General features: G+C 48.4%; 37 non-coding genes across 37 annotated transcripts; 18 read left to right on the plus strand and 19 right to left on the minus strand.

The window, feature by feature from the left end:
* Positions 1-505: 505 nt before the first annotated feature.
* On the minus strand, positions 506-577 carry Trnap-ugg (transfer RNA proline (anticodon UGG)). The gene has a single exon. It is a non-coding gene; the product is annotated as a tRNA-Pro (tRNA).
* A 557-nt stretch (positions 578-1,134) lies between these two features.
* On the plus strand, positions 1,135-1,206 carry Trnaq-uug (transfer RNA glutamine (anticodon UUG)). Its single transcript has one exon. It is a non-coding gene; the product is annotated as a tRNA-Gln (tRNA).
* Positions 1,207-1,712: 506 nt separating this feature from the next.
* On the minus strand, positions 1,713-1,784 carry Trnap-ugg (transfer RNA proline (anticodon UGG)). Its single transcript has one exon. It is a non-coding gene; the product is annotated as a tRNA-Pro (tRNA).
* Positions 1,785-2,341: 557 nt separating this feature from the next.
* Trnaq-uug (transfer RNA glutamine (anticodon UUG)) lies at positions 2,342-2,413 on the plus strand. Its single transcript has one exon. It is a non-coding gene; the product is annotated as a tRNA-Gln (tRNA).
* Positions 2,414-2,919: 506 nt separating this feature from the next.
* On the minus strand, positions 2,920-2,991 carry Trnap-ugg (transfer RNA proline (anticodon UGG)). The gene has a single exon. It is a non-coding gene; the product is annotated as a tRNA-Pro (tRNA).
* Positions 2,992-3,548: 557 nt separating this feature from the next.
* On the plus strand, positions 3,549-3,620 carry Trnaq-uug (transfer RNA glutamine (anticodon UUG)). Its single transcript has one exon. It is a non-coding gene; the product is annotated as a tRNA-Gln (tRNA).
* Positions 3,621-4,126: 506 nt separating this feature from the next.
* Trnap-ugg (transfer RNA proline (anticodon UGG)) lies at positions 4,127-4,198 on the minus strand. The gene has a single exon. It is a non-coding gene; the product is annotated as a tRNA-Pro (tRNA).
* Positions 4,199-4,755: 557 nt separating this feature from the next.
* Trnaq-uug (transfer RNA glutamine (anticodon UUG)) lies at positions 4,756-4,827 on the plus strand. The gene has a single exon. It is a non-coding gene; the product is annotated as a tRNA-Gln (tRNA).
* A 506-nt stretch (positions 4,828-5,333) lies between these two features.
* Positions 5,334-5,405, minus strand: Trnap-ugg (transfer RNA proline (anticodon UGG)). The gene has a single exon. It is a non-coding gene; the product is annotated as a tRNA-Pro (tRNA).
* Positions 5,406-5,962: 557 nt separating this feature from the next.
* Trnaq-uug (transfer RNA glutamine (anticodon UUG)) lies at positions 5,963-6,034 on the plus strand. Its single transcript has one exon. It is a non-coding gene; the product is annotated as a tRNA-Gln (tRNA).
* A 506-nt stretch (positions 6,035-6,540) lies between these two features.
* Trnap-ugg (transfer RNA proline (anticodon UGG)) lies at positions 6,541-6,612 on the minus strand. The gene has a single exon. It is a non-coding gene; the product is annotated as a tRNA-Pro (tRNA).
* A 557-nt stretch (positions 6,613-7,169) lies between these two features.
* Positions 7,170-7,241, plus strand: Trnaq-uug (transfer RNA glutamine (anticodon UUG)). The gene has a single exon. It is a non-coding gene; the product is annotated as a tRNA-Gln (tRNA).
* Positions 7,242-7,747: 506 nt separating this feature from the next.
* On the minus strand, positions 7,748-7,819 carry Trnap-ugg (transfer RNA proline (anticodon UGG)). The gene has a single exon. It is a non-coding gene; the product is annotated as a tRNA-Pro (tRNA).
* Positions 7,820-8,376: 557 nt separating this feature from the next.
* Positions 8,377-8,448, plus strand: Trnaq-uug (transfer RNA glutamine (anticodon UUG)). The gene has a single exon. It is a non-coding gene; the product is annotated as a tRNA-Gln (tRNA).
* Positions 8,449-8,954: 506 nt separating this feature from the next.
* Positions 8,955-9,026, minus strand: Trnap-ugg (transfer RNA proline (anticodon UGG)). Its single transcript has one exon. It is a non-coding gene; the product is annotated as a tRNA-Pro (tRNA).
* Positions 9,027-9,583: 557 nt separating this feature from the next.
* Trnaq-uug (transfer RNA glutamine (anticodon UUG)) lies at positions 9,584-9,655 on the plus strand. The gene has a single exon. It is a non-coding gene; the product is annotated as a tRNA-Gln (tRNA).
* Positions 9,656-10,161: 506 nt separating this feature from the next.
* On the minus strand, positions 10,162-10,233 carry Trnap-ugg (transfer RNA proline (anticodon UGG)). Its single transcript has one exon. It is a non-coding gene; the product is annotated as a tRNA-Pro (tRNA).
* A 557-nt stretch (positions 10,234-10,790) lies between these two features.
* Positions 10,791-10,862, plus strand: Trnaq-uug (transfer RNA glutamine (anticodon UUG)). Its single transcript has one exon. It is a non-coding gene; the product is annotated as a tRNA-Gln (tRNA).
* Positions 10,863-11,368: 506 nt separating this feature from the next.
* On the minus strand, positions 11,369-11,440 carry Trnap-ugg (transfer RNA proline (anticodon UGG)). Its single transcript has one exon. It is a non-coding gene; the product is annotated as a tRNA-Pro (tRNA).
* A 557-nt stretch (positions 11,441-11,997) lies between these two features.
* On the plus strand, positions 11,998-12,069 carry Trnaq-uug (transfer RNA glutamine (anticodon UUG)). The gene has a single exon. It is a non-coding gene; the product is annotated as a tRNA-Gln (tRNA).
* A 505-nt stretch (positions 12,070-12,574) lies between these two features.
* Positions 12,575-12,646, minus strand: Trnap-ugg (transfer RNA proline (anticodon UGG)). The gene has a single exon. It is a non-coding gene; the product is annotated as a tRNA-Pro (tRNA).
* Positions 12,647-13,203: 557 nt separating this feature from the next.
* On the plus strand, positions 13,204-13,275 carry Trnaq-uug (transfer RNA glutamine (anticodon UUG)). The gene has a single exon. It is a non-coding gene; the product is annotated as a tRNA-Gln (tRNA).
* A 506-nt stretch (positions 13,276-13,781) lies between these two features.
* Positions 13,782-13,853, minus strand: Trnap-ugg (transfer RNA proline (anticodon UGG)). The gene has a single exon. It is a non-coding gene; the product is annotated as a tRNA-Pro (tRNA).
* Positions 13,854-14,410: 557 nt separating this feature from the next.
* Trnaq-uug (transfer RNA glutamine (anticodon UUG)) lies at positions 14,411-14,482 on the plus strand. Its single transcript has one exon. It is a non-coding gene; the product is annotated as a tRNA-Gln (tRNA).
* A 506-nt stretch (positions 14,483-14,988) lies between these two features.
* Trnap-ugg (transfer RNA proline (anticodon UGG)) lies at positions 14,989-15,060 on the minus strand. Its single transcript has one exon. It is a non-coding gene; the product is annotated as a tRNA-Pro (tRNA).
* Positions 15,061-15,617: 557 nt separating this feature from the next.
* Positions 15,618-15,689, plus strand: Trnaq-uug (transfer RNA glutamine (anticodon UUG)). The gene has a single exon. It is a non-coding gene; the product is annotated as a tRNA-Gln (tRNA).
* A 506-nt stretch (positions 15,690-16,195) lies between these two features.
* Trnap-ugg (transfer RNA proline (anticodon UGG)) lies at positions 16,196-16,267 on the minus strand. Its single transcript has one exon. It is a non-coding gene; the product is annotated as a tRNA-Pro (tRNA).
* Positions 16,268-16,824: 557 nt separating this feature from the next.
* Positions 16,825-16,896, plus strand: Trnaq-uug (transfer RNA glutamine (anticodon UUG)). Its single transcript has one exon. It is a non-coding gene; the product is annotated as a tRNA-Gln (tRNA).
* A 506-nt stretch (positions 16,897-17,402) lies between these two features.
* Trnap-ugg (transfer RNA proline (anticodon UGG)) lies at positions 17,403-17,474 on the minus strand. Its single transcript has one exon. It is a non-coding gene; the product is annotated as a tRNA-Pro (tRNA).
* A 557-nt stretch (positions 17,475-18,031) lies between these two features.
* On the plus strand, positions 18,032-18,103 carry Trnaq-uug (transfer RNA glutamine (anticodon UUG)). The gene has a single exon. It is a non-coding gene; the product is annotated as a tRNA-Gln (tRNA).
* A 506-nt stretch (positions 18,104-18,609) lies between these two features.
* On the minus strand, positions 18,610-18,681 carry Trnap-ugg (transfer RNA proline (anticodon UGG)). Its single transcript has one exon. It is a non-coding gene; the product is annotated as a tRNA-Pro (tRNA).
* Positions 18,682-19,238: 557 nt separating this feature from the next.
* Trnaq-uug (transfer RNA glutamine (anticodon UUG)) lies at positions 19,239-19,310 on the plus strand. The gene has a single exon. It is a non-coding gene; the product is annotated as a tRNA-Gln (tRNA).
* Positions 19,311-19,816: 506 nt separating this feature from the next.
* Positions 19,817-19,888, minus strand: Trnap-ugg (transfer RNA proline (anticodon UGG)). The gene has a single exon. It is a non-coding gene; the product is annotated as a tRNA-Pro (tRNA).
* A 557-nt stretch (positions 19,889-20,445) lies between these two features.
* On the plus strand, positions 20,446-20,517 carry Trnaq-uug (transfer RNA glutamine (anticodon UUG)). The gene has a single exon. It is a non-coding gene; the product is annotated as a tRNA-Gln (tRNA).
* Positions 20,518-21,023: 506 nt separating this feature from the next.
* Positions 21,024-21,095, minus strand: Trnap-ugg (transfer RNA proline (anticodon UGG)). Its single transcript has one exon. It is a non-coding gene; the product is annotated as a tRNA-Pro (tRNA).
* Positions 21,096-21,652: 557 nt separating this feature from the next.
* Positions 21,653-21,724, plus strand: Trnaq-uug (transfer RNA glutamine (anticodon UUG)). The gene has a single exon. It is a non-coding gene; the product is annotated as a tRNA-Gln (tRNA).
* A 506-nt stretch (positions 21,725-22,230) lies between these two features.
* Trnap-ugg (transfer RNA proline (anticodon UGG)) lies at positions 22,231-22,302 on the minus strand. The gene has a single exon. It is a non-coding gene; the product is annotated as a tRNA-Pro (tRNA).
* Positions 22,303-22,514: the final 212 nt, after the last annotated feature.

A 22,514-nucleotide genomic window follows, 5' to 3' on the forward strand; every position in this document is an offset into this window, starting at 1 on the left:
ACGCTGTGTTTTGCGCTCGTTTCTAGAAATGTGTACGAGCCGGTAGTTGGAATTGTATATGCAGAATTTTAGCTAGGATCATGTAACGCAAATTGTTAATAGCAGTCCACACGTGAATGGGGAACGCTCCAAATGCTTATGCTTTTGATACTAGGATTAATAACGGAACGAAAGGGGTTCAACTGCGAGAAGACGCCCTCAGCTGTTTCTCCCAGCAGGAAAGACATCTCTCCGTTTTGGGTGCTGCATGCGCATGCATTTAACAAACGTGCATGCGATGTACTAGTTCCTGGGAAACGAATAGAATCGCTGTACGTGCCAGTCTTTACGTATAGATATAAGTGAGCGAAGACGGCTTAATCCTGCCACGTAGATTGCTTTCCACATGACGCACTTGCCAGTCTCTTGGGCCGGTGGCCCACATGCAGTTTGTCCTGTTGCGTGGCTTACTTTCAGAGACTCGCAAGTTTAACGTAGTGTTTGGTTGTCGCGAAACTGAAAAGTAGGGCCTGTCCGGGATATGAACCCGGAACCTCCTGCACCCAAAGCAGGAATCATACCCCTAGACCAACAGGCCGCACAAGGAAGCACGTCTGCACCCCGCCACCTACTGACATCTTGCCGCACTTGCTAGTTGCAGCATACAATCTGGACCATATTCTCAAAGAGCTTTCTTAATCCGACACCCACAACATGAGCTGTGCTGAACACCAGTGTATGTGAATGCTCAAAGAGCTGCTAGAGTTGTGTGTCAGTATTTCGACCGTGTGAAGTGCAAATGTTATCGTGTCACGCACTATCCGCCCACTACGTAGCGTTCTGTGTCAGCACGCAGTTTTCGCCAGTACTCTGTGTCCATAGCTGTTTCCATAGCTAGGCTGCTTCCAGCACAATGCATGCACCATACGAAAGTGGCCGTTGCGCGATTTTGATTACCTGAGCCTTCGACATCACTTGATGTACGAATACTGGCAAGAATTCTTGCTACATTCGAAGGTGCACCTTCCACTTTCAGCCTACCTGGTTGCTTCATTTGCCACGCAAACACTTCCTGAGGACGCTACATGAAATAACATCGCATCTCATCGGCTTAATGACATGATGCTACTGAACTGAAGACCGCTACAGGCATCCGGTTCCATGGTGTAATGGTTAGCACTCTGGACTTTGAATCCAGCGATCCGAGTTCGAGTCTCGGTGGAACCTGACGCTGTGTTTTGCGCTCGTTTCTAGAAATGTGTACGAGCCGGTAGTTGGAATTGTATATGCAGAATTTTAGCTAGGATCATGTAACGCAAATTGTTAATAGCAGTCCACACGTGAATGGGGAACGCTCCAAATGCTTATGCTTTTGATACTAGGATTAATAACGGAACGAAAGGGGTTCAACTGCGAGAAGACGCCCTCAGCTGTTTCTCCCAGCAGGAAAGACATCTCTCCGTTTTGGGTGCTGCATGCGCATGCATTTAACAAACGTGCATGCGATGTACTAGTTCCTGGGAAACGAATAGAATCGTTGTACGTGCCAGTCTTTACGTATAGATATAAGTGAGCGAAGACGGCTTAATCCTGCCACGTAGATTGCTTTTCACATGACGCACTTGCCAGTCTCTTGGGCCGGTGGCCCACATGCAGTTTGTCCTGTTGCGTGGCTTACTTTCAGAGACTCGCAAGTTTAACGTAGTGTTTGGTTGTCGCGAAACTGAAAAGTAGGGCCTGTCCGGGATATGAACCCGGAACCTCCTGCACCCAAAGCAGGAATCATACCCCTAGACCAACAGGCCGCACAAGGAAGCACGTCTGCACCCCGCCACCTACTGACATCTTGCCGCACTTGCTAGTTGCAGCATACAATCTGGACCATATTCTCAAAGAGCTTTCTTAATCCGACACCCACAACATGAGCTGTGCTGAACACCAGTGTATGTGAATGCTCAAAGAGCTGCTAGAGTTGTGTGTCAGTATTTCGACCGTGTGAAGTGCAAATGTTATCGTGTCACGCACTATCCGCCCACTACGTAGCGTTCTGTGTCAGCACGCAGTTTTCGCCAGTACTCTGTGTCCATAGCTGTTTCCATAGCTAGGCTGCTTCCAGCACAATGCATGCACCATACGAAAGTGGCCGTTGCGCGATTTTGATTACCTGAGCCTTCGACATCACTTGATGTACGAATACTGGCAAGAATTCTTGCTACATTCGAAGGTGCACCTTCCACTTTCAGCCTACCTGGTTGCTTCATTTGCCACGCAAACACTTCCTGAGGACGCTACATGAAATAACATCGCATCTCATCGGCTTAATGACATGATGCTACTGAACTGAAGACCGCTACAGGCATCCGGTTCCATGGTGTAATGGTTAGCACTCTGGACTTTGAATCCAGCGATCCGAGTTCGAGTCTCGGTGGAACCTGACGCTGTGTTTTGCGCTCGTTTCTAGAAATGTGTACGAGCCGGTAGTTGGAATTGTATATGCAGAATTTTAGCTAGGATCATGTAACGCAAATTGTTAATAGCAGTCCACACGTGAATGGGGAACGCTCCAAATGCTTATGCTTTTGATACTAGGATTAATAACGGAACGAAAGGGGTTCAACTGCGAGAAGACGCCCTCAGCTGTTTCTCCCAGCAGGAAAGACATCTCTCCGTTTTGGGTGCTGCATGCGCATGCATTTAACAAACGTGCATGCGATGTACTAGTTCCTGGGAAACGAATAGAATCGTTGTACGTGCCAGTCTTTACGTATAGATATAAGTGAGCGAAGACGGCTTAATCCTGCCACGTAGATTGCTTTTCACATGACGCACTTGCCAGTCTCTTGGGCCGGTGGCCCACATGCAGTTTGTCCTGTTGCGTGGCTTACTTTCAGAGACTCGCAAGTTTAACGTAGTGTTTGGTTGTCGCGAAACTGAAAAGTAGGGCCTGTCCGGGATATGAACCCGGAACCTCCTGCACCCAAAGCAGGAATCATACCCCTAGACCAACAGGCCGCACAAGGAAGCACGTCTGCACCCCGCCACCTACTGACATCTTGCCGCACTTGCTAGTTGCAGCATACAATCTGGACCATATTCTCAAAGAGCTTTCTTAATCCGACACCCACAACATGAGCTGTGCTGAACACCAGTGTATGTGAATGCTCAAAGAGCTGCTAGAGTTGTGTGTCAGTATTTCGACCGTGTGAAGTGCAAATGTTATCGTGTCACGCACTATCCGCCCACTACGTAGCGTTCTGTGTCAGCACGCAGTTTTCGCCAGTACTCTGTGTCCATAGCTGTTTCCATAGCTAGGCTGCTTCCAGCACAATGCATGCACCATACGAAAGTGGCCGTTGCGCGATTTTGATTACCTGAGCCTTCGACATCACTTGATGTACGAATACTGGCAAGAATTCTTGCTACAATCGAAGGTGCACCTTCCACTTTCAGCCTACTTGGTTGCTTCATTTGCCACGCAAACACTTCCTGAGGACGCTACATGAAATAACATCGCATCTCATCGGCTTAATGACATGATGCTACTGAACTGAAGACTGCTACATGCATCCGGTTCCATGGTGTAATGGTTAGCACTCTGGACTTTGAATCCAGCGATCCGAGTTCGAGTCTCGGTGGAACCTGACGCTGTGTTTTGCGCTCGTTTCTAGAAATGTGTACGAGCCGGTAGTTGGAATTGTATATGCAGAATTTTAGCTAGGATCATGTAACGCAAATTGTTAATAGCAGTCCACACGTGAATGGGGAACGCTCCAAATGCTTATGCTTTTGATACTAGGATTAATAACGGAACGAAAGGGGTTCAACTGCGAGAAGACGCCCTCAGCTGTTTCTCCCAGCAGGAAAGACATCTCTCCGTTTTGGGTGCTGCATGCGCATGCATTTAACAAACGTGCATGCGATGTACTAGTTCCTGGGAAACGAATAGAATCGCTGTACGTGCCAGTCTTTACGTATAGATATAAGTGAGCGAAGACGGCTTAATCCTGCCACGTAGATTGCTTTTCACATGACGCACTTGCCAGTCTCTTGGGCCGGTGGCCCACATGCAGTTTGTCCTGTTGCGTGGCTTACTTTCAGAGACTCGCAAGTTTAACGTAGTGTTTGGTTGTCGCGAAACTGAAAAGTAGGGCCTGTCCGGGATATGAACCCGGAACCTCCTGCACCCAAAGCAGGAATCATACCCCTAGACCAACAGGCCGCACAAGGAAGCACGTCTGCACCCCGCCACCTACTGACATCTTGCCGCACTTGCTAGTTGCAGCATACAATCTGGACCATATTCTCAAAGAGCTTTCTTAATCCGACACCCACAACATGAGCTGTGCTGAACACCAGTGTATGTGAATGCTCAAAGAGCTGCTAGAGTTGTGTGTCAGTTTTTCGACCGTGTGAAGTGCAAATGTTATCGTGTCACGCACTATCCGTCCACTACGTAGCGTTCTGTGTCAGCACGCAGTTTTCGCCAGTACTCTGTGTCCATAGCTGTTTCCATAGCTAGGCTGCTTCCAGCACAATGCATGCACCATACGAAAGTGGCCGTTGCGCGATTTTGATTACCTGAGCCTTCGACACCACTTGATGTACGAATACTGGCAAGAATTCTTGCTACATTCGAAGGTGCACCTTCCACTTTCAGCCTACTTGGTTGCTTCATTTGCCACGCAAACACTTCCTGAGGACGCTACATGAAATAACATCGCATCTCATCGGCTTAATGACATGATGCTACTGAACTGAAGACCGCTACAGGCATCCGGTTCCATGGTGTAATGGTTAGCACTCTGGACTTTGAATCCAGCGATCCGAGTTCGAGTCTCGGTGGAACCTGACGCTGTGTTTTGCGCTCGTTTCTAGAAATGTGTACGAGCCGGTAGTTGGAATTGTATATGCAGAATTTTAGCTAGGATCATGTAACGCAAATTGTTAATAGCAGTCCACACGTGAATGGGGAACGCTCCAAATGCTTATGCTTTTGATACTAGGATTAATAACGGAACCAAAGGGGTTCAACTGCGAGAAGACGCCCTCAGCTGTTTCTCCCAGCAGGAAAGACATCTCTCCGTTTTGGGTGCTGCATGCGCATGCATTTAACAAACGTGCATGCGATGTACTAGTTCCTGGGAAACGAATAGAATCGCTGTACGTGCCAGTCTTTACGTATAGATATAAGTGAGCGAAGACGGCTTAATCCTGCCACGTAGATTGCTTTCCACATGACGCACTTGCCAGTCTCTTGGGCCGGTGGCCCACATGCAGTTTGTCCTGTTGCGTGGCTTACTTTCAGAGACTCGCAAGTTTAACGTAGTGTTTGGTTGTCGCGAAACTGAAAAGTAGGGCCTGTCCGGGATATGAACCCGGAACCTCCTGCACCCAAAGCAGGAATCATACCCCTAGACCAACAGGCCGCACAAGGAAGCACGTCTGCACCCCGCCACCTACTGACATCTTGCCGCACTTGCTAGTTGCAGCATACAATCTGGACCATATTCTCAAAGAGCTTTCTTAATCCGACACCCACAACATGAGCTGTGCTGAACACCAGTGTATGTGAATGCTCAAAGAGCTGCTAGAGTTGTGTGTCAGTATTTCGACCGTGTGAAGTGCAAATGTTATCGTGTCACGCACTATCCGCCCACTACGTAGCGTTCTGTGTCAGCACGCAGTTTTCGCCAGTACTCTGTGTCCATAGCTGTTTCCATAGCTAGGCTGCTTCCAGCACAATGCATGCACCATACGAAAGTGGCCGTTGCGCGATTTTGATTACCTGAGCCTTCGACATCACTTGATGTACGAATACTGCCAAGAATTCTTGCTACATTCGAAGGTGCACCTTCCACTTTCAGCCTACCTGGTTGCTTCATTTGCCACGCAAACACTTCCTGAGGACGCTACATGAAATAACATCGCATCTCATCGGCTTAATGACATGATGCTACTGAACTGAAGACCGCTACAGGCATCCGGTTCCATGGTGTAATGGTTAGCACTCTGGACTTTGAATCCAGCGATCCGAGTTCGAGTCTCGGTGGAACCTGACGCTGTGTTTTGCGCTCGTTTCTAGAAATGTGTACGAGCCGGTAGTTGGAATTGTATATGCAGAATTTTAGCTAGGATCATGTAACGCAAATTGTTAATAGCAGTCCACACGTGAATGGGGAACGCTCCAAATGCTTATGCTTTTGATACTAGGATTAATAACGGAACGAAAGGGGTTCAACTGCGAGAAGACGCCCTCAGCTGTTTCTCCCAGCAGGAAAGACATCTCTCCGTTTTGGGTGCTGCATGCGCATGCATTTAACAAACGTGCATGCGATGTACTAGTTCCTGGGAAACGAATGGAGTCGCTGTACGTGCCAGTCTTTACGTATAGATATAAGTGAGCGAAGACGGCTTAATCCTGCCACGTAGATTGCTTTCCACATGACGCACTTGCCAGTCTCTTGGGCCGGTGGCCCACATGCAGTTTGTCCTGTTGCGTGGCTTACTTTCAGAGACTCGCAAGTTTAACGTAGTGTTTGGTTGTCGCGAAAGTGAAAAGTAGGGCCTGTCCGGGATATGAACCCGGAACCTCCTGCACCCAAAGCAGGAATCATACCCCTAGACCAACAGGCCGCACAAGGAAGCACGTCTGCAACCCGCCACCTACTGACATTTTGCCACACTTGCTAGTTGCAGCATACAATCTGGACCATATTCTCAAAGAGCTTTCTTAATCCGACACCCACAACATGAGCTGTGCTGAACACCAGTGTATGTGAATGCTCAAAGAGCTGCTAGAGTTGTGTGTCAGTTTTTCGACCGTGTGAAGTGCAAATGTTATCGTGTCACGCACTATCCGCCCACTACGTAGCGTTCTGTGTCAGCACGCAGTTTTCGCCAGTACTCTGTGTCCATAGCTGTTTCCATAGCTAGGCTGCTTCCAGCACAATGCATGCACCATACGAAAGTGGCCGTTGCGCGATTTTGATTACCTGAGCCTTCGACATCACTTGATGTACGAATACTGCCAAGAATTCTTGCTACATTCGAAGGTGCACCTTCCACTTTCAGCCTACCTGGTTGCTTCATTTGCCACGCAAACACTTCCTGAGGACGCTACATGAAATAACATCGCATCTCATCGGCTTAATGACATGATGCTACTGAACTGAAGACCGCTACAGGCATCCGGTTCCATGGTGTAATGGTTAGCACTCTGGACTTTGAATCCAGCGATCCGAGTTCGAGTCTCGGTGGAACCTGACGCTGTGTTTTGCGCTCGTTTCTAGAAATGTGTACGAGCCGGTAGTTGGAATTGTATATGCAGAATTTTAGCTAGGATCATGTAACGCAAATTGTTAATAGCAGTCCACACGTGAATGGGGAACGCTCCAAATGCTTATGCTTTTGATACTAGGATTAATAACGGAACGAAAGGGGTTCAACTGCGAGAAGACGCCCTCAGCTGTTTCTCCCAGCAGGAAAGACATCTCTCCGTTTTGGGTGCTGCATGCGCATGCATTTAACAAACGTGCATGCGATGTACTAGTTCCTGGGAAACGAATGGAGTCGCTGTACGTGCCAGTCTTTACGTATAGATATAAGTGAGCGAAGACGGCTTAATCCTGCCACGTAGATTGCTTTCCACATGACGCACTTGCCAGTCTCTTGGGCCGGTGGCCCACATGCAGTTTGTCCTGTTGCGTGGCTTACTTTCAGAGACTCGCAAGTTTAACGTAGTGTTTGGTTGTCGCGAAAGTGAAAAGTAGGGCCTGTCCGGGATATGAACCCGGAACCTCCTGCACCCAAAGCAGGAATCATACCCCTAGACCAACAGGCCGCACAAGGAAGCACGTCTGCAACCCGCCACCTACTGACATTTTGCCACACTTGCTAGTTGCAGCATACAATCTGGACCATATTCTCAAAGAGCTTTCTTAATCCGACACCCACAACATGAGCTGTGCTGAACACCAGTGTATGTGAATGCTCAAAGAGCTGCTAGAGTTGTGTGTCAGTTTTTCGACCGTGTGAAGTGCAAATGTTATCGTGTCACGCACTATCCGCCCACTACGTAGCGTTCTGTGTCAGCACGCAGTTTTCGCCAGTACTCTGTGTCCATAGCTGTTTCCATAGCTAGGCTGCTTCCAGCACAATGCATGCACCATACGAAAGTGGCCGTTGCGCGATTTTGATTACCTGAGCCTTCGACATCACTTGATGTACGAATACTGGCAAGAATTCTTGCTACATTCGAAGGTGCACCTTCCACTTTCAGCCTACCTGGTTGCTTCATTTGCCACGCAAACACTTCCTGAGGACGCTACATGAAATAACATCGCATCTCATCGGCTTAATGACATGATGCTACTGAACTCAAGACCGCTACAGGCATCCGGTTCCATGGTGTAATGGTTAGCACTCTGGACTTTGAATCCAGCGATCCGAGTTCGAGTCTCGGTGGAACCTGACGCTGTGTTTTGCGCTCGTTTCTAGAAATGTGTACGAGCCGGTAGTTGGAATTGTATATGCAGAATTTTAGCTAGGATCATGTAACGCAAATTGTTAATAGCAGTCCACACGTGAATGGGGAACGCTCCAAATGCTTATGCTTTTGATACTAGGATTAATAACGGAACGAAAGGGGTTCAACTGCGAGAAGACGCCCTCAGCTGTTTCTCCCAGCAGGAAAGACATCTCTCCGTTTTGGGTGCTGCATGCGCATGCATTTAACAAACGTGCATGCGATGTACTAGTTCCTGGGAAACGAATAGAATCGCTGTACGTGCCAGTCTTTACGTATAGATATAAGTGAGCGAAGACGGCTTAATCCTGCCACGTAGATTGCTTTCCACATGACGCACTTGCCAGTCTCTTGGGCCGGTGGCCCACATGCAGTTTGTCCTGTTGCGTGGCTTACTTTCAGAGACTCGCAAGTTTAACGTAGTGTTTGGTTGTCGCGAAAGTGAAAAGTAGGGCCTGTCCGGGATATGAACCCGGAACCTCCTGCACCCAAAGCAGGAATCATACCCCTAGACCAACAGGCCGCACAAGGAAGCACGTCTGCACCCCGCCACCTACTGACATCTTGCCGCACTTGCTAGTTGCAGCATACAATCTGGACCATATTCTCAAAGAGCTTTCTTAATCCGACACCCACAACATGAGCTGTGCTGAACACCAGTGTATGTGAATGCTCAAAGAGCTGCTAGAGTTGTGTGTCAGTATTTCGACCGTGTGAAGTGCAAATGTTATCGTGTCACGCACTATCCGCCCACTACGTAGCGTTCTGTGTCAGCACGCAGTTTTCGCCAGTACTCTGTGTCCATAGCTGTTTCCATAGCTAGGCTGCTTCCAGCACAATGCATGCACCATACGAAAGTGGCCGTTGCGCGATTTTGATTACCTGAGCCTTCGACATCACTTGATGTACGAATACTGGCAAGAATTCTTGCTACATTCGAAGGTGCACCTTCCACTTTCAGCCTACCTGGTTGCTTCATTTGCCACGCAAACACTTCCTGAGGACGCTACATGAAATAACATCGCATCTCATCGGCTTAATGACATCATGCTACTGAACTGAAGACCGCTACAGGCATCTGGTTCCATGGTGTAATGGTTAGCACTCTGGACTTTGAATCCAGCGATCCGAGTTCGAGTCTCGGTGGAACCTGACGCTGTGTTTTGCGCTCGTTTCTAGAAATGTGTACGAGCCGGTAGTTGGAATTGTATATGCAGAATTTTAGCTAGGATCATGTAACGCAAATTGTTAATAGCAGTCCACACGTGAATGGGGAACGCTCCAAATGCTTATGCTTTTGATACTAGGATTAATAACGGAACGAAAGGGGTTCAACTGCGAGAAGACGCCCTCAGCTGTTTCTCCCAGCAGGAAAGACATCTCTCCGTTTTGGGTGCTGCATGCGCATGCATTTAACAAACGTGCATGCGATGTACTAGTTCCTGGGAAACGAATAGAATCGTTGTACGTGCCAGTCTTTACGTATAGATATAAGTGAGCGAAGACGGCTTAATCCTGCCACGTAGATTGCTTTTCACATGACGCACTTGCCAGTCTCTTGGGCCGGTGGCCCACATGCAGTTTGTCCTGTTGCGTGGCTTACTTTCAGAGACTCGCAAGTTTAACGTAGTGTTTGGTTGTCGCGAAACTGAAAAGTAGGGCCTGTCCGGGATATGAACCCGGAACCTCCTGCACCCAAAGCAGGAATCATACCCCTAGACCAACAGGCCGCACAAGGAAGCACGTCTGCACCCCGCCACCTACTGACATCTTGCCGCACTTGCTAGTTGCAGCATACAATCTGGACCATATTCTCAAAGAGCTTTCTTAATCCGACACCCACAACATGAGCTGTGCTGAACACCAGTGTATGTGAATGCTCAAAGAGCTGCTAGAGTTGTGTGTCAGTATTTCGACCGTGTGAAGTGCAAATGTTATCGTGTCACGCACTATCCGCCCACTACGTAGCGTTCTGTGTCAGCACGCAGTTTTCGCCAGTACTCTGTGTCCATAGCTGTTTCCATAGCTAGGCTGCTTCCAGCACAATGCATGCACCATACGAAAGTGGCCGTTGCGCGATTTTGATTACCTGAGCCTTCGACATCACTTGATGTACGAATACTGGCAAGAATTCTTGCTACAATCGAAGGTGCACCTTCCACATTCAGCCTACTTGGTTGCTTCATTTGCCACGCAAACACTTCCTGAGGACGCTACATGAAATAACATCGCATCTCATCGGCTTAATGACATGATGCTACTGAACTGAAGACTGCTACATGCATCCGGTTCCATGGTGTAATGGTTAGCACTCTGGACTTTGAATCCAGCGATCCGAGTTCGAGTCTCGGTGGAACCTGACGCTGTGTTTTGCGCTCGTTTCTAGAAATGTGTACGAGCCGGTAGTTGGAATTGTATATGCAGAATTTTAGCTAGGATCATGTAACGCAAATTGTTAATAGCAGTCCACACGTGAATGGGGAACGCTCCAAATGCTTATGCTTTTGATACTAGGATTAATAACGGAACGAAAGGGGTTCAACTGCGAGAAGACGCCCTCAGCTGTTTCTCCCAGCAGGAAAGACATCTCTCCGTTTTGGGTGCTGCATGCGCATGCATTTAACAAACGTGCATGCGATGTACTAGTTCCTGGGAAACGAATAGAATCGCTGTACGTGCCAGTCTTTACGTATAGATATAAGTGAGCGAAGACGGCTTAATCCTGCCACGTAGATTGCTTTCCACATGACGCACTTGCCAGTCTCTTGGGCCGGTGGCCCCCATGCAGTTTGTCCTGTTGCGTGGCTTACTTTCAGAGACTCGCAAGTTTAACGTAGTGTTTGGTTGTCGCGAAAGTGAAAAGTAGGGCCTGTCCGGGGTATGAACCCGGAACCTCCTGCACCCAAAGCAGGAATCATACCCCTAGACCAACAGGCCGCACAAGGAAGCACGTCTGCACCCCGCCACCTACTGACATCTTGCCGCACTTGCTAGTTGCAGCATACAATCTGGACCATATTCTCAAAGAGCTTTCTTAATCCGACACCCACAACATGAGCTGTGCTGAACTCCAGTGTATGTGAATGCTCAAAGAGCTGCTAGAGTTGTGTGTCAGTATTTCGACCGTGTGAAGTGCAAATGTTATCGTGTCACGCACTATCCGCCCACTACGTAGCGTTCTGTGTCAGCACGCAGTTTTCGCCAGTACTCTGTGTCCATAGCTGTTTCCATAGCTAGGCTGCTTCCAGCACAATGCATGCACCATACGAAAGTGGCCGTTGCGCGATTTTGATTACCTGAGCCTTCGACACCACTTGATGTACGAATACTGGCAAGAATTCTTGCTACATTCGAAGGTGCACCTTCCACTTTCAGCCTACTTGGTTGCTTCATTTGCCACGCAAACACTTCCTGAGGACGCTACATGAAATAACATCGCATCTCATCGGCTTAATGACATGATGCTACTGAACTGAAGACCGCTACAGGCATCCGGTTCCATGGTGTAATGGTTAGCACTCTGGACTTTGAATCCAGCGATCCGAGTTCGAGTCTCGGTGGAACCTGACGCTGTGTTTTGCGCTCGTTTCTAGAAATGTGTACGAGCCGGTAGTTGGAATTGTATATGCAGAATTTTAGCTAGGATCATGTAACGCAAATTGTTAATAGCAGTCCACACGTGAATGGGGAACGCTCCAAATGCTTATGCTTTTGATACTAGGATTATAACGGAACGAAAGGGGTTCAACTGCGAGAAGACGCCCTCAGCTGTTTCTCCCAGCAGGAAAGACATCTCTCCGTTTTGGGTGCTGCATGCGCATGCATTTAACAAACGTGCATGCGATGTACTAGTTCCTGGGAAACGAATAGAATCGCTGTACGTGCCAGTCTTTACGTATAGATATAAGTGAGCGAAGACGGCTTAATCCTGCCACGTAGATTGCTTTTCACATGACGCACTTGCCAGTCTCTTGGGCCGGTGGCCCACATGCAGTTTGTCCTGTTGCGTGGCTTACTTTCAGAGACTCGCAAGTTTAACGTAGTGTTTGGTTGTCGCGAAACTGAAAAGTAGGGCCTGTCCGGGATATGAACCCGGAACCTCCTGCACCCAAAGCAGGAATCATACCCCTAGACCAACAGGCCGCACAAGGAAGCACGTCTGCACCCCGCCACCTACTGACATCTTGCCGCACTTGCTAGTTGCAGCATACAATCTGGACCATATTCTCAAAGAGCTTTCTTAATCCGACACCCACAACATGAGCTGTGCTGAACACCAGTGTATGTGAATGCTCAAAGAGCTGCTAGAGTTGTGTGTCAGTTTTTCGACCGTGTGAAGTGCAAATGTTATCGTGTCACGCACTATCCGCCCACTACGTAGCGTTCTGTGTCAGCACGCAGTTTTCGCCAGTACTCTGTGTCCATAGCTGTTTCCATAGCTAGGCTGCTTCCAGCACAATGCATGCACCATACGAAAGTGGCCGTTGCGCGATTTTGATTACCTGAGCCTTCGACACCACTTGATGTACGAATACTGGCAAGAATTCTTGCTACATTCGAAGGTGCACCTTCCACTTTCAGCCTACTTGGTTGCTTCATTTGCCACGCAAACACTACCTGAGGACGCTACATGAAATAACATCGCATCTCATCGGCTTAATGACATGATGCTACTGAACTGAAGACCGCTACAGGCATCCGGTTCCATGGTGTAATGGTTAGCACTCTGGACTTTGAATCCAGCGATCCGAGTTCGAGTCTCGGTGGAACCTGACGCTGTGTTTTGCGCTCGTTTCTAGAAATGTGTACGAGCCGGTAGTTGGAATTGTATATGCAGAATTTTAGCTAGGATCATGTAACGCAAATTGTTAATAGCAGTCCACACGTGAATGGGGAACGCTCCAAATGCTTATGCTTTTGATACTAGGATTAATAACGGAACGGAAGGGGTTCAACTGCGAGAAGACGCCCTCAGCTGTTTCTCCCAGCAGGAAAGACATCTCTCCGTTTTGGGTGCTGCATGCGCATGCATTTAACAAACGTGCATGCGATGTACTAGTTCCTGGGAAACGAATAGAATCGCTGTACGTGCCAGTCTTTACGTATAGATATAAGTGAGCGAAGACGGCTTAATCCTGCCACGTAGATTGCTTTCCACATGACACACTTGCCAGTCTCTTGGGCCGGTGGCCCACATGCAGTTTGTCCTGTTGCGTGGCTTACTTTCAGAGACTCGCAAGTTTAACGTAGTGTTTGGTTGTCGCGAAACTGAAAAGTAGGGCCTGTCCGGGATATGAACCCGGAACCTCCTGCACCCAAAGCAGGAATCATACCCCTAGACCAACAGGCCGCACAAGGAAGCACGTCTGCACCCCGCCACCTACTGACATCTTGCCGCACTTGCTAGTTGCAGCATACAATCTGGACCATATTCTCAAAGAGCTTTCTTAATCCGACACCCACAACATGAGCTGTGCTGAACACCAGTGTATGTGAATGCTCAAAGAGCTGCTAGAGTTGTGTGTCAGTATTTCGACCGTGTGAAGTGCAAATGTTATCGTGTCACGCACTATCCGCCCACTACGTAGCGTTCTGTGTCAGCACGCAGTTTTCGCCAGTACTCTGTGTCCATAGCTGTTTCCATAGCTAGGCTGCTTCCAGCACAATGCATGCACCATACGAAAGTGGCCGTTGCGCGATTTTGATTACCTGAGCCTTCGACATCACTTGATGTACGAATACTGCCAAGAATTCTTGCTACATTCGAAGGTGCACCTTCCACTTTCAGCCTACCTGGTTGCTTCATTTGCCACGCAAACACTTCCTGAGGACGCTACATGAAATAACATCGCATCTCATCGGCTTAATGACATGATGCTACTGAACTGAAGACCGCTACAGGCATCCGGTTCCATGGTGTAATGGTTAGCACTCTGGACTTTGAATCCAGCGATCCGAGTTCGAGTCTCGGTGGAACCTGACGCTGTGTTTTGCGCTCGTTTCTAGAAATGTGTACGAGCCGGTAGTTGGAATTGTATATGCAGAATTTTAGCTAGGATCATGTAACGCAAATTGTTAATAGCAGTCCACACGTGAATGGGGAACGCTCCAAATGCTTATGCTTTTGATACTAGGATTAATAACGGAACGAAAGGGGTTCAACTGCGAGAAGACGCCCTCAGCTGTTTCTCCCAGCAGGAAAGACATCTCTCCGTTTTGGGTGCTGCATGCGCATGCATTTAACAAACGTGCATGCGATGTACTAGTTCCTGGGAAACGAATGGAGTCGCTGTACGTGCCAGTCTTTACGTATAGATATAAGTGAGCGAAGACGGCTTAATCCTGCCACGTAGATTGCTTTCCACATGACGCACTTGCCAGTCTCTTGGGCCGGTGGCCCACATGCAGTTTGTCCTGTTGCGTGGCTTACTTTCAGAGACTCGCAAGTTTAACGTAGTGTTTGGTTGTCGCGAAACTGAAAAGTAGGGCCTGTCCGGGATATGAACCCGGAACCTCCTGCACCCAAAGCAGGAATCATACCCCTAGACCAACAGGCCGCACAAGGAAGCACGTCTGCACCCCGCCACCTACTGACATCTTGCCGCACTTGCTAGTTGCAGCATACAATCTGGACCATATTCTCAAAGAGCTTTCTTAATCCGACACCCACAACATGAGCTGTGCTGAACACCAGTGTATGTGAATGCTCAAAGAGCTGCTAGAGTTGTGTGTCAGTATTTCGACCGTGTGAAGTGCAAATGTTATCGTGTCACGCACTATCCGCCCACTACGTAGCGTTCTGTGTCAGCACGCAGTTTTCGCCAGTACTCTGTGTCCATAGCTGTTTCCATAGCTAGGCTGCTTCCAGCACAATGCATGCACCATACGAAAGTGGCCGTTGCGCGATTTTGATTACCTGAGCCTTCGACATCACTTGATGTACGAATACTGCCAAGAATTCTTGCTACATTCGAAGGTGCACCTTCCACTTTCAGCCTACCTGGTTGCTTCATTTGCCACGCAAACACTTCCTGAGGACGCTACATGAAATAACATCGCATCTCATCGGCTTAATGACATGATGCTACTGAACTGAAGACCGCTACAGGCATCCGGTTCCATGGTGTAATGGTTAGCACTCTGGACTTTGAATCCAGCGATCCGAGTTCGAGTCTCGGTGGAACCTGACGCTGTGTTTTGCGCTCGTTTCTAGAAATGTGTACGAGCCTATAGTTGGAATTGTATATGCAGAATTTTAGCTAGGATCATGTAACGCAAATTGTTAATAGCAGTCCACACGTGAATGGGGAACGCTCCAAATGCTTATGCTTTTGATACTAGGATTAATAACGGAACGAAAGGGGTTCAACTGCGAGAAGACGCCCTCAGCTGTTTCTCCCAGCAGGAAAGACATCTCTCCGTTTTGGGTGCTGCATGCGCATGCATTTAACAAACGTGCATGCGATGTACTAGTTCCTGGGAAACGAATGGAGTCGCTGTACGTGCCAGTCTTTACGTATAGATATAAGTGAGCGAAGACGGCTTAATCCTGCCACGTAGATTGCTTTCCACATGACGCACTTGCCAGTCTCTTGGGCCGGTGGCCCACATGCAGTTTGTCCTGTTGCGTGGCTTACTTTCAGAGACTCGCAAGTTTAACGTAGTGTTTGGTTGTCGCGAAAGTGAAAAGTAGGGCCTGTCCGGGATATGAACCCGGAACCTCCTGCACCCAAAGCAGGAATCATACCCCTAGACCAACAGGCCGCACAAGGAAGCACGTCTGCACCCCGCCACCTACTGACATTTTGCCACACTTGCTAGTTGCAGCATACAATCTGGACCATATTCTCAAAGAGCTTTCTTAATCCGACACCCACAACATGAGCTGTGCTGAACACCAGTGTATGTGAATGCTCAAAGAGCTGCTAGAGTTGTGTGTCAGTTTTTCGACCGTGTGAAGTGCAAATGATATCGTGTCACGCACTATCCGCCCACTACGTAGCGTTCTGTGTCAGCACGCAGTTTTCGCCAGTACTCTGTGTCCATAGCTGTTTCCATAGCTAGGCTGCTTCCAGCACAATGCATGCACCATACGAAAGTGGCCGTTGCGCGATTTTGATTACCTGAGCCTTCGACATCACTTGATGTACGAATACTGGCAAGAATTCTTGCTACATTCGAAGGTGCACCTTCCACTTTCAGCCTACCTGGTTGCTTCATTTGCCACGCAAACACTTCCTGAGGACGCTACATGAAATAACATCGCATGTCATCGGCTTAATGACATGATGCTACTGAACTCAAGACCGCTACAGGCATCCGGTTCCATGGTGTAATGGTTAGCACTCTGGACTTTGAATCCAGCGATCCGAGTTCGAGTCTCGGTGGAACCTGACGCTGTGTTTTGCGCTCGTTTCTAGAAATGTGTACGAGCCGGTAGTTGGAATTGTATATGCAGAATTTTAGCTAGGATCATGTAACGCAAATTGTTAATAGCAGTCCACACGTGAATGGGGAACGCTCCAAATGCTTATGCTTTTGATACTAGGATTAATAACGGAACGAAAGGGGTTCAACTGCGAGAAGACGCCCTCAGCTGTTTCTCCCAGCAGGAAAGACATCTCTCCGTTTTGGGTGCTGCATGCGCATGCATTTAACAAACGTGCATGCGATGTACTAGTTCCTGGGAAACGAATAGAATCGCTGTACGTGCCAGTCTTTACGTATAGATATAAGTGAGCGAAGACGGCTTAATCCTGCCACGTAGATTGCTTTCCACATGACGCACTTGCCAGTCTCTTGGGCCGGTGGCCCACATGCAGTTTGTCCTGTTGCGTGGCTTACTTTCAGAGACTCGCAAGTTTAACGTAGTGTTTGGTTGTCGCGAAACTGAAAAGTAGGGCCTGTCCGGGATATGAACCCGGAACCTCCTGCACCCAAAGCAGGAATCATACCCCTAGACCAACAGGCCGCACAAGGAAGCACGTCTGCACCCCGCCACCTACTGACATCTTGCCGCACTTGCTAGTTGCAGCATACAATCTGGACCATATTCTCAAAGAGCTTTCTTAATCCGACACCCACAACATGAGCTGTGCTGAACACCAGTGTATGTGAATGCTCAAAGAGCTGCTAGAGTTGTGTGTCAGTATTTCGACCGTGTGAAGTGCAAATGTTATCGTGTCACGCACTATCCGCCCACTACGTAGCGTTCTGTGTCAGCACGCAGTTTTCGCCAGTACTCTGTGTCCATAGCTGTTTCCATAGCTAGGCTGCTTCCAGCACAATGCATGCACCATAAGAAAGTGGCCGTTGCGCGATTTTGATTACCTGAGCCTTCGACATCACTTGATGTACGAATACTGGCAAGAATTCTTGCTACATTCGAAGGTGCACCTTCCACTTTCAGCCTACCTGGTTGCTTCATTTGCCACGCAAACACTTCCTGAGGACGCTACATGAAATAACATCGCATCTCATCGGCTTAATGACATGATGCTACTGAACTGAAGACCGCTACAGGCATTCGGTTCCATGGTGTAATGGTTAGCACTCTGGACTTTGAATCCAGCGATCCGAGTTCGAGTCTCGGTGGAACCTGACGCTGTGTTTTGCGCTCGTTTCTAGAAATGTGTACGAGCCGGTAGTTGGAATTGTATATGCAGAATTTTAGCTAGGATCATGTAACGCAAATTGTTAATAGCAGTCCACACGTGAATGGGGAACGCTCCAAATGCTTATGCTATTGATACTAGGATTAATAACGGAACGAAAGGGGTTCAACTGCGAGAAGACGCCCTCAGCTGTTTCTCCCAGCAGGAAAGACATCTCTCCGTTTTGGGTGCTGCATGCGCATGCATTTAACAAACGTGCATGCGATGTACTAGTTCCTGGGAAACGAATAGAATCGCTGTACGTGCCAGTCTTTACGTATAGATATAAGTGAGCGAAGACGGCTTAATCCTGCCACGTAGATTGCTTTCCACATGACACACTTGCCAGTCTCTTGGGCCGGTGGCCCACATGCAGTTTGTCCTGTTGCGTGGCTTACTTTCAGAGACTCGCAAGTTTAACGTAGTGTTTGGTTGTCGCGAAACTGAAAAGTAGGGCCTGTCCGGGATATGAACCCGGAACCTCCTGCACCCAAAGCAGGAATCATACCCCTAGACCAACAGGCCGCACAAGGAAGCACGTCTGCACCCCGCCACCTACTGACATCTTGCCGCACTTGCTAGTTGCAGCATACAATCTGGACCATATTCTCAAAGAGCTTTCTTAATCCGACACCCACAACATGAGCTGTGCTGAACACCAGTGTATGTGAATGCTCAAAGAGCTGCTAGAGTTGTGTGTCAGTATTTCGACCGTGTGAAGTGCAAATGTTATCGTGTCACGCACTATCCGCCCACTACGTAGCGTTCTGTGTCAGCACGCAGTTTTCGCCAGTACTCTGTGTCCATAGCTGTTTCCATAGCTAGGCTGCTTCCAGCACAATGCATGCACCATACGAAAGTGGCCGTTGCGCGATTTTGATTACCTGAGCCTTCGACATCACTTGATGTACGAATACTGCCAAGAATTCTTGCTACATTCGAAGGTGCACCTTCCACTTTCAGCCTACCTGGTTGCTTCATTTGCCACGCAAACACTTCCTGAGGACGCTACATGAAATAACATCGCATCTCATCGGCTTAATGACATGATGCTACTGAACTGAAGACCGCTACAGGCATCCGGTTCCATGGTGTAATGGTTAGCACTCTGGACTTTGAATCCAGCGATCCGAGTTCGAGTCTCGGTGGAACCTGACGCTGTGTTTTGCGCTCGTTTCTAGAAATGTGTACGAGCCGGTAGTTGGAATTGTATATGCAGAATTTTAGCTAGGATCATGTAACGCAAATTGTTAATAGCAGTCCACACGTGAATGGGGAACGCTCCAAATGCTTATGCTTTTGATACTAGGATTAATAACGGAACGAAAGGGGTTCAACTGCGAGAAGACGCCCTCAGCTGTTTCTCCCAGCAGGAAAGACATCTCTCCGTTTTGGGTGCTGCATGCGCATGCATTTAACAAACGTGCATGCGATGTACTAGTTCCTGGGAAACGAATGGAGTCGCTGTACGTGCCAGTCTTTACGTATAGATATAAGTGAGCGAAGACGGCTTAATCCTGCCACGTAGATTGCTTTCCACATGACGCACTTGCCAGTCTCTTGGGCCGGTGGCCCACATGCAGTTTGTCCTGTTGCGTGGCTTACTTTCAGAGACTCGCAAGTTTAACGTAGTGTTTGGTTGTCGCGAAACTGAAAAGTAGGGCCTGTCCGGGATATGAACCCGGAACCTCCTGCACCCAAAGCAGGAATCATACCCCTAGACCAACAGGCCGCACAAGGAAGCACGTCTGCACCCCGCCACCTACTGACATCTTGCCGCACTTGCTAGTTGCAGCATACAATCTGGACCATATTCTCAAAGAGCTTTCTTAATCCGACACCCACAACATGAGCTGTGCTGAACACCAGTGTATGTGAATGCTCAAAGAGCTGCTAGAGTTGTGTGTCAGTATTTCGACCGTGTGAAGTGCAAATGTTATCGTGTCACGCACTATCCGCCCACTACGTAGCGTTCTGTGTCAGCACGCAGTTTTCGCCAGTACTCTGTGTCCATAGCTGTTTCCATAGCTAGGCTGCTTCCAGCACAATGCATGCACCATACGAAAGTGGCCGTTGCGCGATTTTGATTACCTGAGCCTTCGACATCACTTGATGTACGAATACTGCCAAGAATTCTTGCTACATTCGAAGGTGCACCTTCCACTTTCAGCCTACCTGGTTGCTTCATTTGCCACGCAAACACTTCCTGAGGACGCTACATGAAATAACATCGCATCTCATCGGCTTAATGACATGATGCTACTGAACTGAAGACCGCTACAGGCATCCGGTTCCATGGTGTAATGGTTAGCACTCTGGACTTTGAATCCAGCGATCCGAGTTCGAGTCTCGGTGGAACCTGACGCTGTGTTTTGCGCTCGTTTCTAGAAATGTGTACGAGCCTATAGTTGGAATTGTATATGCAGAATTTTAGCTAGGATCATGTAACGCAAATTGTTAATAGCAGTCCACACGTGAATGGGGAACGCTCCAAATGCTTATGCTTTTGATACTAGGATTAATAACGGAACGAAAGGGGTTCAACTGCGAGAAGACGCCCTCAGCTGTTTCTCCCAGCAGGAAAGACATCTCTCCGTTTTGGGTGCTGCATGCGCATGCATTTAACAAACGTGCATGCGATGTACTAGTTCCTGGGAAACGAATGGAGTCGCTGTACGTGCCAGTCTTTACGTATAGATATAAGTGAGCGAAGACGGCTTAATCCTGCCACGTAGATTGCTTTCCACATGACGCACTTGCCAGTCTCTTGGGCCGGTGGCCCACATGCAGTTTGTCCTGTTGCGTGGCTTACTTTCAGAGACTCGCAAGTTTAACGTAGTGTTTGGTTGTCGCGAAAGTGAAAAGTAGGGCCTGTCCGGGATATGAACCCGGAACCTCCTGCACCCAAAGCAGGAATCATACCCCTAGACCAACAGGCCGCACAAGGAAGCACGTCTGCACCCCGCCACCTACTGACATTTTGCCACACTTGCTAGTTGCAGCATACAATCTGGACCATATTCTCAAAGAGCTTTCTTAATCCGACACCCACAACATGAGCTGTGCTGAACACCAGTGTATGTGAATGCTCAAAGAGCTGCTAGAGTTGTGTGTCAGTTTTTCGACCGTGTGAAGTGCAAATGATATCGTGTCACGCACTATCCGCCCACTACGTAGCGTTCTGTGTCAGCACGCAGTTTTCGCCAGTACTCTGTGTCCATAGCTGTTTCCATAGCTAGGCTGCTTCCAGCACAATGCATGCACCATACGAAAGTGGCCGTTGCGCGATTTTGATTACCTGAGCCTTCGACATCACTTGATGTACGAATACTGGCAAGAATTCTTGCTACATTCGAAGGTGCACCTTCCACTTTCAGCCTACCTGGTTGCTTCATTTGCCACGCAAACACTTCCTGAGGACGCTACATGAAATAACATCGCATGTCATCGGCTTAATGACATGATGCTACTGAACTCAAGACCGCTACAGGCATCCGGTTCCATGGTGTAATGGTTAGCACTCTGGACTTTGAATCCAGCGATCCGAGTTCGAGTCTCGGTGGAACCTGACGCTGTGTTTTGCGCTCGTTTCTAGAAATGTGTACGAGCCGGTAGTTGGAATTGTATATGCAGAATTTTAGCTAGGATCATGTAACGCAAATTGTTAATAGCAGTCCACACGTGAATGGGGAACGCTCCAAATGCTTATGCTTTTGATACTAGGATTAATAACGGAACGAAAGGGGTTCAACTGCGAGAAGACGCCCTCAGCTGTTTCTCCCAGCAGGAAAGACATCTCTCCGTTTTGGGTGCTGCATGCGCATGCATTTAACAAACGTGCATGCGATGTACTAGTTCCTGGGAAACGAATAGAATCGCTGTACGTGCCAGTCTTTACGTATAGATATAAGTGAGCGAAGACGGCTTAATCCTGCCACGTAGATTGCTTTCCACATGACGCACTTGCCAGTCTCTTGGGCCGGTGGCCCACATGCAGTTTGTCCTGTTGCGTGGCTTACTTTCAGAGACTCGCAAGTTTAACGTAGTGTTTGGTTGTCGCGAAACTGAAAAGTAGGGCCTGTCCGGGATATGAACCCGGAACCTCCTGCACCCAAAGCAGGAATCATACCCCTAGACCAACAGGCCGCACAAGGAAGCACGTCTGCACCCCGCCACCTACTGACATCTTGCCGCACTTGCTAGTTGCAGCATACAATCTGGACCATATTCTCAAAGAGCTTTCTTAATCCGACACCCACAACATGAGCTGTGCTGAACACCAGTGTATGTGAATGCTCAAAGAGCTGCTAGAGTTGTGTGTCAGTATTTCGACCGTGTGAAGTGCAAATGTTATCGTG

Source organism: Schistocerca cancellata, chromosome 2, assembly GCF_023864275.1.
Source record: "Schistocerca cancellata isolate TAMUIC-IGC-003103 chromosome 2, iqSchCanc2.1, whole genome shotgun sequence".
Lineage (NCBI taxonomy): Eukaryota > Metazoa > Arthropoda > Insecta > Orthoptera > Acrididae > Schistocerca > Schistocerca cancellata.